Genomic DNA, 6,805 nt, shown 5'->3' with positions numbered 1-6,805 from the left:
CTGCAGCCCCGCATCCCGCTCCGCCGCGGCATTTAAGGGCGGGAGCCGCCCCGGCGCCGCTCCCCGCCTCCTCCACCCGCTCCAGCTCCTCGGGGTGGGGTTTGCCCCCCAAAATTGCCCCTTTCCCACCCTGGTTCTACATCCCCAGTGCCAAAAGCCCCGTGGTACCCTCAGGTGGGGGGCACCTGATTGCTAAGGGGGGGTCCTCAGCAAGTTCATTCTATTCCCAGGACAGGCTCAGGGAAATCTTCTCTTAAAATACTCCTCCGATTAACCAGAAAAAATATCACTCTGTAGCTTCGTCTTTGATGTTACAATCCACAAACCCCTTGGATGAAACAAGAATTAAGCATATTCTTATGTCTTACTAAAAAAACCCAACAACCAAACCACACCAATCTCCAGAAGACTCAGTATAACAGTTAGCACCTGATGAAACTCTGTATTTCAGTCCAGTTTGCCAACACTCCCAGTGAGCAGGGAGCTCCCACAGAGCCCATGGCAGGAATAATCCTCGAAGCTCTGCCCTGCATGCTTCTGTTACCTGGGATGTACCTGGGATGGCACACACATGGAATGTTGTACCAGGTTCTGATAGCATGTTGTGAAACTGCTCTTTCTTCCCCTCCCACTGCCCCTTTCACGTTTGTAAAATTATTAATTAGACTTGGGGACTCCAGGAAATGAGCATTAATTGCAGAACAACACTTGGTGCCACTTTTCCGTTCCCTCTAAACAGTCACAGCATCCACATAATTTTCTCTAGTCAAAACAGACCCAATCTTGAAAATTTAAAACTGCAATTGACAGAATGATTTCTTTATCCTGTAGAAAACCACATGCTAAAACCCACAACAGCAACAACCCAGATGGAGGAGCCCACAATTAGGACAGGCTTTTCAAAGTGCATTAATTAATTTATCTGAGATATCATCTTTTGATGATTAATTAATTTGAAAATATTTCTTTACATTTATAACATTTCTCATGCATCTACTTGCCCTTTTTTTTTTCAGTGCTTGTTTGCTCTTGAGTCTACTAGTGCTGATAAAGCTCACACTTGATTATGATTCTGCAGTCTAGATTTCCAAGAGAGATGTTGATGCAAAAGAAGAAATCTCATCTAGTTATCTCAATCAAACTGTTTACACAATATTTCCTGCTCTTCTTCTTTACAGGAAGGTGTGAAATTCTAAAGCTGATTTCTCAGCCCAGCTCCCAGAGACAGCCACCACAGAAGGTGCCTTAAAAGAAATTTAATAGTGGTTATCATCAACCTGTTTCTTTTCTTGTCTCCTGTCACAGCAGGCACCATTTCCTCCTGATTCCTGGCTTTGCCATCCCTTTAGGCTCACATTTGGTGCTTTTTTGCAGAATGTGTTTTTATGACATTTGAGATAAACTGCTTCAAGCACACCAGCACATACCTTCAGGAATGCAGCACAACTCCTTCCTTTTAGCTTCTCCTCTTACACTGAATACTCAATGTTGAATATTCAGCAGAAAAGGGGGAAGAATCCACTCCTTTCTTGTCCCATGTTCATACCTCCTTAGCTACTTTATGGAATTATTAAGGTGGGAAAAGACCTCCAAGATCATTGAGTCCAACCATCAAGATCATCAGCCCAAACTTTCTCTGATCCTAAAATCCTGCATGAGGCTAAATAGGTTAATTAATAGGTTAATTAATGAGTTAATAAGACAAGCAAAATTTCCTCCCAAAAGGGTTTTTAGTGTATGGAGCACACAAAATAACCCCAAACACCACAACTTCTGTGCACAATTCCAGTACCTAAAGGAGCTCCAAGAAAGCTGGAGATAGACTTTGGACAAGGGCCTGGAGTGACAGGACAAGGGGGAATGGCTTCCCATTGACAGAGGGCAGGGTTAGATGGGCTGGATATTAGGAAGAAATTCTTCCCTGTGAGGGTGGGGAGGCCCTGGCACAGGTTGCCCAGAGAAGCTGTGGCTGCCCCTGGATCCCTGGAAGTGTTCCAGGCCAGGTTGGACAAGGCTTGAACCCGGGCATGTCAGGAGACAACCACAAGCTTAGCTGGAGTTTTAGATTTTTTTAAAACTGCCCTCAAGCACCCAAAATGGTAGCGAGGTTTTAAGACCTTACATGGATTTATGTCAAGCCCTTGGATAACTGAAGCTTTCATTACCTCAGGATGAGCCAGGTAAGCTGCTGAGAGAAGGAGCTGCCTGTCACATGCAAGACACTCATGACATTATCACGTGTCAGACACTGCTCTGATAGGAATGCTGATAACATTATAGCATACAGCAGGTCCTTCCAAGGGGGACAATCCATTTGGGAACAGACCCTTCATTAATCTGCACCACAGCCCTTACATCACCAAGGTTCCAAAGTTCCAGCTCCTCAGTTTTCTACCCACATTAAGCAGCACTGATTGGTTTTGCAATCTGTCTTTTCATAACAAAGATGTCAACTGCTAAAAAGATAAGCATCAAATTAGGACTCGATACCTATCTGATAAGCATTGTTCCTTCACACATCCCACATCTTTATGCTCCTGTAATCCAGTCTTCCTTTCCTTGCACTGTACCAAAGCTGCATCATAGTTCTGTCTTCATAGTTCTGTCTGGAACTGTTGTCTTAATACATATGTCATCAATCCTGAAAAAGAAAAAAAAAAAGAAAAAAAAAAAAATTGGGGCAAAGCTAAATGGACTTTTTGTGCAGATTAAAATCTGATTTTTTCCAAACTGAACTGCTGCATTTCCTAAGTGATTAATATATTTGCTGACTGCCAAAGGAACTCCATTAGAGCCCTTTCTGCATGTCATGAACGTGGCAGATTCTAGAGAGAAACACTGATTAGATTGACACCAAAGGCATGAGGAGGTCAAGCATCTTCATAAATTAACAAGCAGAAATCTCCTCTCTCTTAGAGACATGAGAAAATAGAACAGAATGGAATACAACAGAATATTTCAGTTGAGTTGGTTCCAAGGGACTATCATTTGATCACTTAGATCATTTAGATCACTACAAATATCATGCCTGACCACTTCATTGCTGACCAAAAGTTAAAGCCTCTACCATTGCTCAAATGCTTCTTAAACACTGCCAGGCTTGGAGCATCACCCACCTCTTGAGGAAAAAGGGAAAAAAAATTAAAAGGAGCAGTAATTAAGTTGAGTAACTCCAAGCAAAATGTAAATAAAAGTATAAATAAATAAAATACATTATTAAATATAAATAAATAAATCACTTAGTCATAAAAATGTAATTTATAGAAGAATGCACATTGTATCCATAAATTATTATTTGCAGCCTGTAACCCCTGTTCCTTCTTTTTCTTTTCTTATTCTTTCATGTGGTGCAACTCCTTAGAGGAACATTCTCTATTCATTCCTCATTATTCCTAGCAGGATCTGAGCAAGTCCTTGGAGTTTACAGCAAACTGGAAGGGACACCATGGCAGGGACTTTTGAGGGTCCTGGTGTTCTGCTGCTGAGGACTGGTAGAGCTGATTATGCTGTTTTGGTGATAATTTAGCCACAAAGGGGCAGGGCAGGGCTTTCCTCCTGCGCCAACAGGAGCAAGGTGAGGCAGTTCACACAGGCAGGGTTGCAGGTTCCCTCCTGCTAGTGGGGCTTTTAGTTTGCTGTGTTTCTGTTGGTTGGTTGGTTTTGGGTTTTTTGTTAGTAATGGTTTTTACATGATCAAAAGCCACAGTTAGTACAAGTGCATGTAGCCAAATAGAACCCTCCAAAAACGATGTGTTTGTCCAGACCCCTTCCTGTGCCGAGTGTTTGAGCTATCAGTGGCTCCAGGGGGCATTGCAGAAGAAACCTGCCTGCTGTGTGAACAGGTGAATGGTCTCCTTTTGCTGGTGGCCGACCTCAGGGAGGAAGTTGAAAGACTAAGGAATATCAGGGGAAGTGAAAGGGAAATAGATTGGTGAAGTTCCACCCTTCTGTCCTTGAGGGAGGCCCACCAGGAGTCAGAGGACTCCCATGCCTTCCACTGTCAGGCAATAGAAGGACACCTGGTGGATGAAGGGGAGTGGAAATGGGTCCCTGCTTAGGGAAGTAATAATAAAAGTTCCTCCTGACCCCCATCCCCTAGCCAGGTGCACTTCAGAATAGGTATGAGACCCTGGATCTGGAGAGTCAGACAGATGATTTGGAAGAAAATTATCTGCCCAGTGAGCCTCCCAATTACACCTCATCTGTCAGACAGATCACTGCCTCTGGCATTAAAAAGAAAAGAAGGGTAGTCCTTGTGGGTGACCCCCTTCTGAGGGGAACAGAGGCCCCATGACCCATTGACTGGATCCACCCCACAGAGAGGACTGCTGCCTCCTGGGGCCCAGGTACGGGATATTTCCAAGAGACTGCCTGGGCTGATTCACCTCTCTGATTATTACCCACTGCTGATACTCCAGGCTGGCAGTGATGGGATTGAAAAGAAGAGCATCAGGGTAAAAGGGACTTCAGGGCACTGGGTCGAGTGGTTGATAGGGCAGGAGCACAGGTAGTGCTCAGGTAGTCCCTTTGGTGGCAGAGAAAAATGATGAAAGGAGTAGGAGAACTCACATTATCAACAAGCAGCTCAAGGGTCGGTGACATCAGCAGAATTTTGAGTTTTTTGATCATGGGGCAACTTTTATGGCGCCTGGCCTGCTGGAACCAGATGGGCTCCACCTCTCTGTTAAGGGCAGAAGGATTTTAGCTCATGAACTGGCAGAACTCATTCAGAGGGCTTTTAACTAGGTTTGAAGTGGGTAGGGGATGCAGCTGGGCTGTCTGGAAGCAGGCCCAAGGGTGGTAAGCCTGAGATAGGAGTGAAATCAGTAGGCCAGCTGAGGTGCACGTATACTAATGCACACAGCATGGGTAGCAAACAAGAAGAGCTGGAGGCCATGGTGCAACAGCAGAGCTATGATGTAATTGCCATCAGGGAAACGTGGTGGGACAGCTTGCATAGCTGGAGCACTGCACTGGATGGCTACAAGCTCTTCAGTGGAGACAGGAAAGGGAGAAAAGTTGGAGGGATGGCGCTTTATACTAGGGAGGCTCTTGATGCCCCATGGTATTGAAACTAATGATGATGGAGTTGAATGCCTGTGGGTAAGAATTAAGGGGAAGGCCAACAAGGCTGATATCCCTACTGGGAGTCTGTTATCGACCACCTAACCAGGAAGAAGAGGTGGGCAACTTATTCTATAAACAGCTAGAGAATGTTTCAGGTTCATCAGGCCTTGTTCTTGTAGGTGACCTTAACCTACCAGATATCTGCTGGGAACTTAATACAGCAGAAAAGAGGCAGTCCAGGAAGTTCTTAGAGTGTGTGGAGGACAACTTGTTGTTGCAGCTGGTGGGTGAGCCCCCCATGGGAGGGACTATGTTAGAGCTGTTGTTTGCAAACAGAGATGTTCTGATGGGAGATGTAGTCGTTGGAGGCTGCTTGGGGCATAGTGACCATAAAATTAGAGAGTTCTCAATATTTGGTGAAATGAGGAGGATCATCGATAAGATTTTACATTGCACTTCTGGAGGGCGGACTTTGGTCTCTTTAGGAGATTTATTCAGAGAGTTTCTTGGGAAGCAGCCCTTAAAAACAAAGAAGTTCAGGAAAGGTGGGTGTGCTTCAAAAGAGAGATCTTGAGGGCACAGGAACAGACTGTCCCTGTGTGCCAACAGAGTCAACGAAGCAAACGTCCTGCCTGGATGGGCAAGGAGGTTTCAGAGGAGCTTAGGAACAAAAAGAGGATGCATCATCTTTGGAAGGAGGCGCAGGTCTCTCAGGAAGTTTTTAAGGGGGCTGCTAGGGCATGTAGGAAAAAAATTAGGGAGGCCAAAGCTCAGTTCGAACTTAATTTGGCAACTTTTGTCAAGGATATATAAAGGTTTTCACAAATATATTAATGGAGAAAGGAGGGGTAAAATCAACCTTTGTTCTATACTGGATGTGGGAGGGAACTCAGTAACTGCAGATGAGGAGAAGGCAAAAGTGCTTAACGCCTTCTTTGCCTCAGTTTTTAGTGAGAAGACAACTTGTCCTCAGGATAGCTGTCCTCCTGGGTTGGTAGATGGTGTCAGGGAGCAGAATGGTCCCCTTGTTATCCAGGAGGAGGCAGTCAGAGAGCTGCTGAACCACTTGGGTGTTCATAAATCTATGGGAACAGATGGGATCCACCCCAGGGTGATGAGGGAGCTGGCAGATGAGCTTGCGAAACCGCTCTCCATCACTTACCAGCAGCCCTGGCTCGCTGGTAAGGTTCCAAATGTCTGGAAGCTGGCCAGTGTGACACCCATTCACAAAAAGGGTGGGAAGGAGGATCCTAGTAATTTATAGACCAGTCAGCCTGACCTCAGTACCTGGTAAGGTGATGGAACAATTTAAATTGAGTTATCACATCACACTTACAGGATGGCCAGGGTATCAGACACAGCCAGCACGGGTTTAGGAGGGGTAGGTCATGTTTGACCAACCTGAACTCCTTTTATGGCCAGGTGACCTGCCTGGTGGATGCAGGAAAGGCTGTGGATGTTGTGTGCCTGGACTCCAGCAAGGCCTTTGACACTGTCTCCCACAGCACATTCCTGGGAAAGCTGGCAGCCCGTGGCTTGGACAGGAGCACTCTGTGCTGGGTTAGGAACTGGCTGGATGGCCGGGCCCAGAGAGCAGTGGTGAGTGGTGCTGCATCCAGCTGGGGGCCAGTCACCAGGGGTGTCCTCAGGGCTCTGTGCTGGGGCCAGTTCTGTTTAACATCTTTATTGATGACATGGATGAGGGTATTGAGTCCTTCATTAGTAAATTTGCAGATGA

General features: G+C 45.7%; 1 protein-coding gene across 5 annotated transcripts in view; it reads right to left on the bottom strand.

The window, feature by feature from the left end:
• Nucleotides 1-2,155: 2,155 nt before the first annotated feature.
• The window catches only part of LOC139590582 (acyl-CoA (8-3)-desaturase-like), a 32,035-nt gene continuing 27,385 nt past the window's right edge, over nt 2,156-6,805 (bottom strand). For all 5 annotated transcript variants that reach the window (XR_011679360.1, XR_011679363.1, XR_011679362.1 and 2 more), the window contains one exon: nt 2,156-2,641. The gene's annotated coding sequence lies outside the window, so the exon portion shown is untranslated. The remainder of the gene's footprint in view (nt 2,642-6,805) is intronic.

The sequence above is a fragment of the Agelaius tricolor genome, unplaced genomic scaffold (assembly GCF_023055355.1).
Source record: "Agelaius tricolor isolate 1412-34295 unplaced genomic scaffold, bAgeTri1.0.p SCAF_5, whole genome shotgun sequence".
Classification (NCBI taxonomy): domain Eukaryota; kingdom Metazoa; phylum Chordata; class Aves; order Passeriformes; family Icteridae; genus Agelaius; species Agelaius tricolor.
The sequence above is the reverse complement of the archived record's forward strand: the minus strand, read 5'-3'. Positions and strand labels throughout refer to the sequence as shown.